Here is a 6111-nt window from a genome sequence, read left to right as displayed (position 1 = left end):
GCCGTAGTGTAGCAACGCGAACAAAAGAACACAATGATAACTCACGCAACAAGACGTCCGGAAAAGCCCTGGGCGAGCACTACCGACTTCACCATGGCGGCGAGGTACTGCCGCTTGGCGAGTCGGCATTCACAGAGGTTCGCGTCCTTGCCACTGAGTCGGATCGGGCCAGGAGGAGAATACGCGAAGCAATACAAATTTGCGACACGAGCCCCAGCATAAACAATAACGCAGGATGGGACCTCCTGTGAATTCTCTGGTGAAGTACCGCCTTGTACATATTTCTGGCCCTGATACTCGCTCTTCCTGGATAGTGGTGGTTTTTGCACCCCTTGCACTAGTGCACTGTTACTACTACTGTTGTTGCTAGCGCCTGCAATTACATGTCTGCACGCACCTAGTGCACATGTACATTCTGTTTGTTGCTTGTACCTGTGCCATATTTAGAGTTGTCGCGTATTGCGTTATTTCTATACCTGGTTTTTTTTGGTGATGTTTTGTCCTTTTGTTCTCTCTCTCTCGTCATAGTGCATGCAGGTGTGATTTGTTATCAGTTCGCAGCGCTCCTCATATATTAACCCATCCTAACCGGTGTGCCCACTTCATTCCTGATGATGGTTATTTCATGACCGAAACGTTGAAATATAGTATTTTTCTGGTGAAAAGCAGTTATTTGAGTGTGAGCCAGTGTTGCTCACAACCAATTTTTTACTTATGAAGCTGCGTGATGCGTCCTACAAGATTTTAAAGAGTACTCTTGTTATAACGAATGAACAAAGTCACTAGATTACACCTGCACCAGAGATGAAGGCGACAGCGCCAGCCATCAATAAATTTGGTCACTACCATATGTATCTATTATTGCACGATTAAAGAGGTCAATATATGAAATATAGAACGAGTAAAAGACCGAGGTCCCCCGAGGTCTTTTACGAGGTCTATATTTCATATATTGACCGATTATGAGGGCAATAATAGATTTATCACGACATAGTATACCTAAAACTGGTTTTGCTTTGCTATAGGAAGAAAGGAATACTATTGTAATAGTATAATAGTATGTACATATGCCGTTTACATTGGACATTACTTCTGTGTAAACCGAAGTTTTCAGTTGTCTCTTGTAGTATGTTCCCCAAGTTCTTTGACTGAGAATCTGACAGTTTGGGTTCAAATCCCAGCATTTGGCTTCAGATTTTTCTTCTTTCAGTTCTGATTTTTTTCTAAGTTGAGGAAAAAGTTCTAAGTCCTCGGGCTAAGTGGTCAATAATAAGTGGTCAATATAAGCGGTCAATATATGCTGATATTTGACCGCTTAGAGATCACAAGTTTCTGTGGGGGTCAATAATAAGAGAGTGATAAATGCTGATATTTGACCGCTTAGAGATCACAAGTTTCTGTGGGGGTCAATAATATGGAATATAATTTTACCTCATTGGCTCAATAGGTCAATGTATCACTACAAAAAGGTCAGAAAATCCGATTATACGGAGATCAAAAGGAAAAGAAGGAAAAAACCAAAAGTGGATGAAGTGAGAGAAAAAAAACGATCCGTAATAAATTCTGCAAATACTTTTGCTTAACTCATATTCAAACTGATTGAAACGTTTTTGCAATACAGTGATGAAGCCAATCAACGGAAGCAAAAAAGCATAAAAGCATAGCGTAGGGCCCTGAGCTTCCAAGCTCTCTCGTTTAAGTTGAGAAGAAGTAGCGACGACCCGGCCATTATGGAATCCAATACACCACACCGCCACATTGCGCTCTTGGCCAATCCAAACTCTGCACTCACATAACCATCACTTCAGCGAGGACAATTCCGGTGTATAGATTGATATTGACAATGGCCCTCCAGACAGCTGTTTCGCTCCTCCTGAGCTCATCAGTGGAGGCATATGATGTTGAATAATATTATGAACGAAGTAGCGGTGAGGCATCCTGCAGCTTCATAACTCGAAGAGAATTGGTGAGCACACATGCTCATTCCCTGGGCACTGCAAATTCACGACTCAATTCATTTTACAGAATCATACTCAACGTTTTGGCAAATTGCCATCATCAGGATGCAAAATGAAGTGGAAGTCTGCCAAGGAGCAATTATATACACTAACTTGGTGTTCTTAGGTGAAATTTACCACCAGCTAGAGGGAGTTGCAATGGGCAATAATCTAGCACCACCATTCGCAATATTGTTCATGCACTCTCTGGAAACGCACCTTCTGGCTGAGTCACCGGTTCTGCCTGTGCTTTACAAACGGTACTTTGATGATGTGATCTGGACCCACGGTGAGAAACGCCTCTTGGAGCTAATACAGCACTTCAATGCAGGACACGACCGACTCAAGTTCACCTACGAGCTCAGCAGTAGCAAAGGCTGGATTGATTACATGGACGTGACGATTGCCATACAACAGTCGGGCCAGATGACGTACAAGCTCTTCCAAAAGCCATGCAATAGTGGATTGCTGATAGACTACGCATCTGCTGTGCCCCATCACATCAAACTTGCCGTTGCCAAGTCTCAATTCTTAAGAGCACAACGTCTGTCTTCCAATGACACCATGTGTAAAGAAAATGAACAGAAAATTCAAGACCAACTTCAACTCAACCACTATCCAGAGAGCCTCATCATCAATGCCCGAGAAGCAGCAAGAAAACCCCAAGCGTCGCCGCCAAGGTAATCCGTGTTGTGCGTTTCTGAAGCTGCCATATAAGTCGGACAGGGTGCATCATCCGGAAGCTATCCGGAAGCACAAGCTACCAGTCCGGGTGGTTTATGAGCATGCGGGTAGCCTCAAACGTCAGCTCTGTCACTCAGCACAAAGTCCGCCCAGCTGCATTAAGGAGCCCAACATCAGAAAGACAAACGGATCTGTTCACCTTGTAAACTCAGTGGTGAGCTCGAATTTCTCCGTTCAGTTTTCACCAAAAACGGATACCCAGGCGACATGTTGGCAGAACTGTTGTCTACAGCCCCCACGCCGAAACATGAATTGATAGGGCCTGCTCGTTGTCCTGTCTTTTTGTGCTTACCATGGAAGGGCAAGAAGTCTGACAATGTGAGTCGTGAAGTTCGTGCGATCATCAAACAAACCTACTATGCGGTACACTTCATACCCGTCTACACAACGATGCGTTCGTTCACGGTGTTGAAGGACGTCCTACCAACCCATCATTTAAGTCATGTAATCTACAACTTTGAATGCCGGAATTGTGCTAGCCGGTATGTTGGTAGGACTGTTCAGCACCTGAGCGAACGCATCAAGCAACACACTCCTTTACACATTATCCCACGTAGCGCACAACTGGAGCGTCCCACGCGGGGAAGACCCCGTAAACAACCACTACCTCCGCCAACACAGGACCCAGCGTCCCACTCGGCAAGTCCACCATTGGCTCCCGTGGCCATGACCAAGTCACTCCCTCCACCAGCGGAGGTGGATGTGGCTTCGGCGACGCCACGTGTGTTGCATGCAGACACGTTTGCATCAGCATCGCTTGCTGCATCACCGGCAGAGACGACAAAAATACCTACCTCAATATCAACGAGACCCAGAAGAACAACTGCTAATTACACCATGACCTATTTCAGTACGGAAGTACCGAGCCAACGTAATACACAACAGGAACGTGAGACGAGGGATGGGAGGAGACGGGACCTGATTGCTCCGAGGCAGGACGTCGTTGAGGAGGATTCGGCCAGTGAGTCCAGTGATTCCGGTGAGTGTGAGAGCGAGAATGATTGTGTGAGTAAGAGTGGGTGCGAGCGTGTGTTTTCTAGTAGGAAGTCATCAGTGTATAAGCATCTTGCATCTCGTCCTGATTGTTGCAAGGTGTATTCTGATTCTTCTTTTTCTGTTTTGTGCCGTGCTCGTCATGGTTATAAGTTGCAGTTGAGTGTGTTAGAAGCTGTTTGTCAACGTATTCATAAGCCTGATCTGTGTGTCCAGAAGGACAGCATTATTCGTTTGAAATTGTTTTAGTGGCAGCTTGTTCTGTCGGTTTGGCTCTGGTTGGCCATGGTGTCATATCTTGTGTCACAGTATACTAGTAGTCCTTACAAGTTCGTTAATTGCTTTCGCAGTTTTTCCTGTTATTACCTTAGTGCTAGGATTATCATTTTTCATAGGTGTTGTTTCTTCTCACTCCATTTCTCTTTATTAGTATCTTTCTGGATTGTTTTTCATTAGTACAACGTAGCTTCCTGAGGAGTGTTGTGCGAAAACTAGTTCGAAGTACAAAAAAAAATTTTGTTCATCATTTTTTTCCATATCACATTTTTTCTTTCTTCCACGTTCTTCACTGCCTTCGTATCCACTCGTTTTTTGAAAACAATAAAAGCCTTTGTGAAATGTCGGTTCAGCTCGTTCTGTTGATCGCAATTCTAAAACTATTGTCGCCTCGACGCCTATTTAAATAATAATAATAATAATAATAATAATAACAGAATAATAAGAATTGACTAATCTTTATAGGGCTAAATTGGCGCAATTGCGTTCATTCTGCATAGAGGCGTGGCAGACCCTAAGTGACAAAAGTGATAACAAGGTCAGGTGATAACGACACACGCTCATGGCTGGGACAGGAACATGAAGCACGTGTAAAATGGGGGGGGGGGGAGCGCAAAAAACAGCAGTCAGTCTAACACCAGAAAGGTTAGTTATTGCATGTGCCACAAAAACAAAGATACTGTGGCTGACTGTACTTGTCCCATAGTAACTTGACGGGGAACGAACGACGAAGCGAACTGGCCAACGCGGCAGACCCAGAGGCCCCTGAGGCAATCACTGTCCTGCGAGCCCGTCGCACACAGCCACACCACGCCGCCATACCCGTTGAACACGCACACTGATGTTGCCTGCGCCTTCAGTCAGCATCTTCTTATTTATTTAACATCGAACAACTCAACAGTGTTGACAAACAAATTTAAAGAGCGCCGATGAGGCAAAAGGAAGAATAAAAGTTAAACGATGAGGCTATAGCCAATGTGAAGACACAGTTAAGGTAAAGATAATGAAGAACATACATGGAGTGTGACTTGCAGCAAAGAAAAAGAAGTCAATAAGGATATACAGTAGATATTGGTTATAACGTGCCCTTCTGATTTTTCACATTTTATCACTATAACCGGTACCGGTATATCACTACAGGCGATTTTCAACTGCGCTCGTCTTACATACACATTATACACGTGTGGGTACTCGATCGCGCTAATGTAGCGTACTGATACACGATGCATGCTGCTGCACCTTCCCCAGTCTAGAGTGAAGAACTTCTTGGCCCAAAGGCATCATCCAGGAAGCATCAGACCAGAATACACTATGAAAACAAACATGTGGCTCCAAGTCGAGACGTCAATGCCTCACACTCGAGTGTTGCTATCATTATAGACGATATTTGTTCTGCACAAAGAGATGTTTTGAATGGTGATTCTGTATCCTTATAGCCGATTTATCGCTATATCCGATATATTGGTTATAATGATAATTTGACTGGCTGTTTCTGGTTTTGCTTTTGATATTTTCATTTTGTATCAATATAGCCGGTTTATCACTATGTCCGATGACTTTATAACCGATATCCACTGTACAACGGTCACTCCAGGATATACAACGTCCGCCACACATTGGTAACGCGGCCAAAAAGGAAGTTACGGAACCGATTGACCTGCATTGGGTCCTTCAAAAAGTTGTTGAATTTCTGCATGTAATGCTGAGTGTGTGAAGAACTGCGGAGTTCAGAGGGTAGCGCATTAAAGAACAACGCAGCACGGTTCGAAAAAGAATTGACACCATCAGAAGTACGCAATGTGTTCACTGCAATGGGTTGGGTGGTTTGGCTCCTCGTACAACGGGCAGCACGAGGCTTAGGGAAGTGGGAGGAGAGCGAAGGTAGAGGGTGAGATACAAAATTGCGATTTAGGGGTGGTTGCACACCTGCGAATATGTCATGGCTGCACTGGGGTTCTTTAGTAGGAATTGGTTGGCGAGTCATTTACATACAAGCTCACTCCTACAATGCAGTAGCGTTGCCTTGTCTGCAGCGATTATCTCAGTTTATCTGCAGGTTTTCTTCTAGGCGGAGGTTGCACATCTTGCTGATGTGCCTATC

Source organism: Sycon ciliatum, chromosome 7 (genome assembly GCF_964019385.1).
Source record: "Sycon ciliatum chromosome 7, ocSycCili1.1, whole genome shotgun sequence".
NCBI lineage: Eukaryota > Metazoa > Porifera > Calcarea > Leucosolenida > Sycettidae > Sycon > Sycon ciliatum.
The sequence above is the reverse complement of the archived record's forward strand: the minus strand, read 5'-3'. Positions refer to the sequence as shown.